Below are 7071 nucleotides of genomic sequence, written 5' to 3'. Positions count from 1 at the left end.
GCTCAAAAAACATGGTAATTTCCCCAAGGTCACAACTGTAAAGCGACAAAGGAATTCAGTTCCAAATCTTTTCACACTAAAGCGTGTTCTCTCATTTTACCTTGCTCCCTCTAATTTTAGAGCCTAAACCAGTCCCCATTTAGAAAAACACGCTTTCAAATCAAATGAAATAGGAGGGAAAAAACGCAACGAACAGCTTGAGAACAAAATCATACATAACTTGAGAATAACCTCATAATTCACAAAACAAGTTTGCATCTGTTATTCTAATGTACCGCATGTGCTTATAAAGGCATATTTTCATAATTTATTCATGCTGCTACATTACCTCCCTCAACATAAATCCCATGTAGGCTGCTTTTACTTAGCAAATGTTTTCTAGTAAACCTGACACAGTTCCCTGCTAGCTGACACTGATCGGTAATGGATAATCAGAAAATTCCACTGCTGCCAAGCCTTAGAGTGCTCTGCCCTGTTTAAGAGAAGTGCCTCATTCCAGTTCGAAAGACACGTTTAAGGATGCTCTGAAAAAGACACACCGCTCTGGGCGTGGAGGAGGTCCCAGGGGAACAGAAAAATAGGTGTGGAATGCAGGAATGATTGACATGAGTATCTGACATGTCAGCTACACCAGTGGGGAGAAATTCAACATTCCCCCAGGGACACTGCCACGGACGTGGTGCCCTGGACACGGGCTCCGAGGCAGATCTGCTTCAGGGAAGATTACTGTGGACGCCGCCCAGGGGGCAGCTCCTGCGAGGGAGTGAAGCCAGCCGGGCGGGGCGGGGAGGGGCGGGGAGGGGCGGGGCGGGGAGGGGCGGGGAGGGGCGGGGCGGGGCAGAGGGCGGAGGGCGGAGCTGAGCATCTGCGCAGGCGCGGGAGGGGCCTCAGCCAGGCCCGCGGGAGCTGCGGAGCCAGGTGGCCCTTCCAGGACGCCCACATTGAGGCGACGGGACCAGGCCTCTGGACTCCTCGTCAGTGGGTCATTGAGTTTAGCTGGAGTCTGTGAGCAGCCCAAAGTCCCAGCCAGCAGCTGGCCCAACGAGGCCCTCAGTCACCGAAGAGGACTCCGCAGGGCACCCAGGACACACAGTTGCATTCTTTGTGGGTGGAAGAGATGTGCTCCTTCCAACCCTGTGCACACAGTGATCGCTTCCATTTAAAAACATCTGCTCTATGCTTTGCAACATATATGCTATCACTTCATTTGATCATCAGAACGACCTCAAGTCTTATATTCTTCTCGACCCTGTTTTACTGATAGGAAAAGAGACTCAGACGGCAAATACCAACCCACAGTCAGACGACCACAAACTTCCTCCCTGCCGTAGCAGGCGGCTGTCCTTTCGAGTTTGCTAAAGAGGTAGGGTTTGTGGAAGGTCGACTCTCGCTCTCTCTTGTTGATGAAAGTATGACTCCTAAAATGGGAATTCCAAGACGTGCCTTTTTTTTTTGTTTTTTTTTTGCTTTCCTGTCTTCCATTGTAACCCCCATCCTGGATGTGGTTCCTGATGAGAAAGCAGGACACTCAATTTAGGTTAATTTATTGATATTTTTCTTTGCAATTAAAAAGAAAAAAGATAAGAGTTTTTCCAAAGTTAATTCTCTTTTACAACTTAAATCAATCCTGGGGGATAACATATCAGTACATATTTTCTGCAATATCCTCATTGAGTCTAAAACACAATATTTTATAGATGCAACATTTAATTCAAAACAACATAAATGTCACCAGCAGGGATACTTTTGATTTCTCCTACAAGGAAAATGTAGATATTAAAAGTTAGATTTATGACAAATCATATAAAGATCACCAAGAAAAAAATAGATTTTATTTTGTATATGAATAAAAGCAGAAATTAACAGAGCACTTGATTTCAAAGGCATAATCATTTTCTCCTCATCAAGAAAATAGTTAAGAAACACTGTGAATCCTAGGGCAAATTGAACACAAGATTATTTGAGATGAACAATTTGAGAAGAGCCTGTTGACCATGTGCTTCAGAATATCCCCCTTCTCTTCCTGGAAAGCCCACAAGGTAAGATGGAAAATAAAAAGAGGACACACAAATTCCATTTTCAATTAAATTAAGGAAATACCTACCAAATCCAAAATACATATAAGGCACCAAGAAAGATCTGAGAATTAGCAAAAGTCATGCCCAAAATGTCACAAAGACTGTCAAGGGGCCTGAGCCATAGCATGTTCCCAAAGCGGCAGCTCTACCCTGAAGATGGGGTTCTTGCTACTACAACTCCAGTGGGGTCTGTTGTGAATAAGGCTGAGCTCAAACAGAGCTGAGAGGAAGCAAAGCAGAGACTCTGGGATCCCAGCGTCAGGGAAAAGGGGGAGAGGACCCAGCAGTAAATCCCAGAATTCACTAGCAACTATTTACTTGTTGAAGGTGAGGGACCTACCAATCCAACAATGGGCAAAGGATCAAAACAAGCAATTCTCCACTGAAGACATACAAATGGCCAACAGGCACATGAAAAAAAATGCTCATATCACTAATTATCAGAGAAATGCAAATCAAAACTATAATGAGGTATCACCTCACACCAGTCAGAATGGTCATCATTCAAAAGTCCACAAACAACAAATGCTGGAGAGGCTGTGGAGAAAAGGGAACCCTCCTACACTGCTGCCGGGAATATACTTTGGTGCAGCCATTAAGGAAAACAGTATGGAGATTCCTCAAAAAACTAAAAATAAACTTGCCATATGATCCAGCAATCCCACTCCTGGGCATATATCCAGAGGGAACTCTAATTCAAAAAGGTACATGCACCCAGTGTTCATAGCGGCATCTTATACGATAGCCAAGACATGGAAGCAACCTAAATGTCCATCAACAAATGACTGGATAAGAAAGTTCTGATATATTTATACAACGGAATACTACTCAGTGATAAAAAAAAAAAAAAGAATAATGTAATGCCATTTGCAGCAGCATACATAGACCTGGAGATCTGTCTAAACTGGGGAAACTCAGTGATGGAAACAAAAGTCACACAGAAATGTTCATTTCTGAGACTCAGCAGGTGTGGTGACCCAGAAGCACTCCATCAGTATGGGTGAAGGGATCATTTGAATAGTGAGGTCTGGAAAGCAACTCTGCCCCCGTTTTACATATTGTGGTGAGCCCCAGCTGATAGTCCAGGAAAATTCAACTCCTTGCAAAGTGAGTAAGAAAAAAAGAAATAAACACAGCATCCATACAAAAGTACAGGAAGAAAAAATATGAAGAAGTGGCAAAGCCTTCCCATAGATGAGGAAAATTCACCAGGAAAAAAAGTCACGTTTCCACAAAGCATATGGAAACTGGAAGCTAATACTCTTAATGGAAAAGCATAACTATTAAAGATGATTCTAGAGTAGATATAAAAGACATGGAAGCAACCTAAATGTCCATTGACAGAGGACTGGATAAAGAAGTTGTGGCATATCTATACAATGGAATACTACTGTGCCATAAAAAAGAACAAAATCATGCCATTTGCAGCAACATGATGGACTTAGGGATCATCATTCTAAGTGAAGTAAGCCAAAAAGAGAAAGAAAAATACCATAGGATATCACTTATATGAGGAATCTTAAAAAAAAAAAAAAGAAAGACACTATGAACTCACCTACAAAACAGAAACAGACTCACTGACTTAGTAAACAATCATGGTTACTGGGGAAAGAGTGGGAAGGGATAAATTCGGGAGTTTGAGATTTACAAATGTTAGCCAGTATATATAAAAATAGATTTTTAAAAAGTTTCTTCTGTATAGCACAGGGAACAATGTTCAATATCTTGTAATAACCTTTAATAAAAAAATATGAAAATGAATATATGTATGTATTTGCATGACTGGGACATTGTGCTGTACACCAGAAACTGACACAGTATAATTGACTGTATCTCCATTTTTAAAAAATTCTAGAAAGATGGCCAAAGATCAGAGGATGATCCCCATAAAAAGAGGCTAAGAAACAGGAACTGATGCAATTTGGGAAAATAGAAGCAGACATCAAAATCATTTCAGAAAGGAAGACAAAAATATAGAGTTCCCTAGACAGTGCGTCCCATGGAGATCCCAGTAAGAGACACATGGAAAGCTAGGAAAAAGAACAAAATGTAGTGGAAATGAAGGCAGAAATGGAGGGAGAGGATTGGTCCAAACAAAAAATATAGGTGACATGCAGCGGCAAGCCAGCGTAACTGGAGTTTCCTGAGAACAAAATCCAAAGCAAACAGGAATTTACAATGTAATTCAAGAAAAGTTCCCCAAAATCAAAGAAGGTTCCATTCTTCATATTGAATGGCCCCTTGTCTATAAAGGAAAATTAATCTAAAAGGTTCTCATACATATTCTGTAAACACACTGAATTTTAGAGTTTATTTTAAAAAATGTGTTGGTCAGATATGCAAAGAGATTAATTCACGATAAACGTGATAAGCAAATAAATTGTATAATATATTACTAGGTGAGAAGTATTATGGAAATAAATAGAGAAGGATGGAGGGGAGGGTATAGCTCAGTGGTAGAGTGCACTTAGCATGCACGAGGTCCTGGGTTCAATCCCCTGCACCTCCATTAAAAAATAATAAATACATTACAAAAGAAAACCTAATTACCTCCTTCCCTATCTCGAGAAATAATAATTTTTAAAAAAGAGGATATCAGAAGTGTTCAAGGAATGATCCTGTTTTGAAAAGGGAGTTCAGGGTAGGCCTCATTTTTAAACATGATTAGGCAAAGATTAGTTAATCATTTCTTCAAATGAAACCCTGTTTTGAGATTCTCTAAAACAATTTCCAAAACCTAGAAATTAACTTTTCTTTTTTAAAATTTGGACTAATTATTGATTTTGTAACTTACTTTGCTCTCCAACGAATCAGCCCAGCATTTTTAACATCTCTTCTATTATTCCAATATATTGATTCTGATTTTTTATGTATATTTATTCTTTTCTCTCTTCAGGTAAGTTTTGTTGTTCTTTTCTTGCCTCTTGTGAAAAGAGTTCTGTTGCTTTATTTTTATTCTAATATAAGAAAACAAGCTTTGAAAACTATGAATGTTTATCTGAGTAATTTTGGTTATATGTAATGAGTTATGATACACAATGTACTAATTATTGTTATTCTCTGTTTTGTAATTGCAATTTGAGTGTTTATTACACCCAAAAGTCATTTAGAGAAAGTTTTTTTAATTGCCAAGATTCTGTGTTTATAGTTTAGTTATTAATTTCTGGTTTATTGCATTGTGGTCAGCAAAAGGGGTCTGGATTATTTTATATTTTATTCTTATTCAACTATTCCTCATCATCTAAAATGTAGTACATTTCAGTGATTGGTACCTGGAAAGTTAAAATCAAAGGATATTCCTGTCAGTAGGAAATAGATTTCTATGTGTGTGGGGGTGTATGGCTGCCGTACATATGATTAAGTTTTTGTGGGCCTATTTTATAGCGCCAATTCTTTAATAAAAAAAAAAAAAGACTCTACTTGTTTCTAAGAAAAGAATTTAGCAAAGAAATAGCAAGTAAACAAGTGGATTAAAATGTGTTGGCAGAACTCACATGTAAAAAAATACAGACCACACACACACACACACACACAGTAAAGACAAAACTGGAAGAAATAAAAAGAGACTAAACATTGGAAAAGACAAAAAGGGAGACTGAGAAATAAATAAAATGAAATAAAATTTTTAAAATGTTTAAATTACTGGGGATTAAATAATTGAAATATGTACAATCAAAAGAGAGCCCACAGTCACATAATTTGAGTTCTCTAGAAAAACAAAACCAGCTATTCATAATTGCAAGTGCTCTAGGAAGTCAGGTGTCAGTGCATAGTGAGGTAATGAGGCGAGTCCTGGGGCTGCATCTGTTTACCCAGCGTCTGTGCAGTCAGCTGCTGTATTCCCTGTCTCATTCTTGAAGATATATTACAAAATCACTCCATGTACAAAGGGAAAATACAGAGTGACTTCAGATTTCTCTGAAGTAACATTCTGTATCAGAAGGTAATTGACTAATATTTACAAAGTATTCAAGATAGAAAGTTTGAGCTTTGAAATTTATATCCAACAAAGCTCTGTCTTTGTTATGAACACTGCCGATAAACCTTTCTGAACATGCAAGAGCTTTGGTAAAATTGTTCTCATGAGCTTTTCTTGAAGAAACTGCTGAGTGCTTAACTTTTGTCGACTAAAATACAGCTAGAGAAATCAGCAAAAAGGCTAGAAATGAGCATGTGATATTTAACTGCATAAATAAGAAATAATAGAGAGGAGTAAAAAAAACTAATGAATTTTTTATGTGGAAATGATAAGATTTTTAAATTTCAGGACCAGAAGGGAAAAAAGTTGCAAAATAGAATGATTGCTATTTAATACATTTTAAAAGTTAGAAAGCAATAAAAATATCATTTAAAATAAAGTAATCAGAGTAATAGCATATTTAAGAATAAAAAAGGTAAACACTAGGAAAAAACATACTATTGACTACGATAATGGAAGAAAAGGAGGCAAGAAGTAGAGGCAAATAGAAAACTTCCTAACTAATAAGAATCATGAAAACAAACAATAAATGAAAACAGACAATAAAGTAAGAGAATTTCAATTTAAAAAAAGCATAAAAAGAGAAAATATCCCATATGACAGAATTAAAACCCCACATAATGAAATGGAAAAGAATTTAACTCACCTATTAAAGAAAAAATACTCAGATTAGACCATAAGCTAAATAGCAACTCTCGGATGTTTGTAAGAGACACACAGATAAAATAGTGATCGTTTAAAGTTAAGAATAAAAGAATAAGCAACTGTAAACAAACAAACAAAAATTAACGTTGCAATCAAAATATAAAACCACATGAATTTCAACCCAAGAGTATTAAACGTGGCAAAAAGGAAAGTTCCTGACCCCAAAAGCTATAACTAATAATAAACATAGTACAATTATGAATGTCACATCAGAATATCAAATAGGAGCAAAAATGTTACGTCAGAAATTGTAGATGAAAGAGCGGCAGCAAGAAGTTTTTACTTCACGTCCTTCATTTTATCACATAT

The sequence above is a fragment of the Camelus ferus genome, chromosome 20 (assembly GCF_009834535.1).
Source record: "Camelus ferus isolate YT-003-E chromosome 20, BCGSAC_Cfer_1.0, whole genome shotgun sequence".
Lineage (NCBI taxonomy): Eukaryota > Metazoa > Chordata > Mammalia > Artiodactyla > Camelidae > Camelus > Camelus ferus.
Note: the sequence above shows the minus strand (reverse complement) of the source record.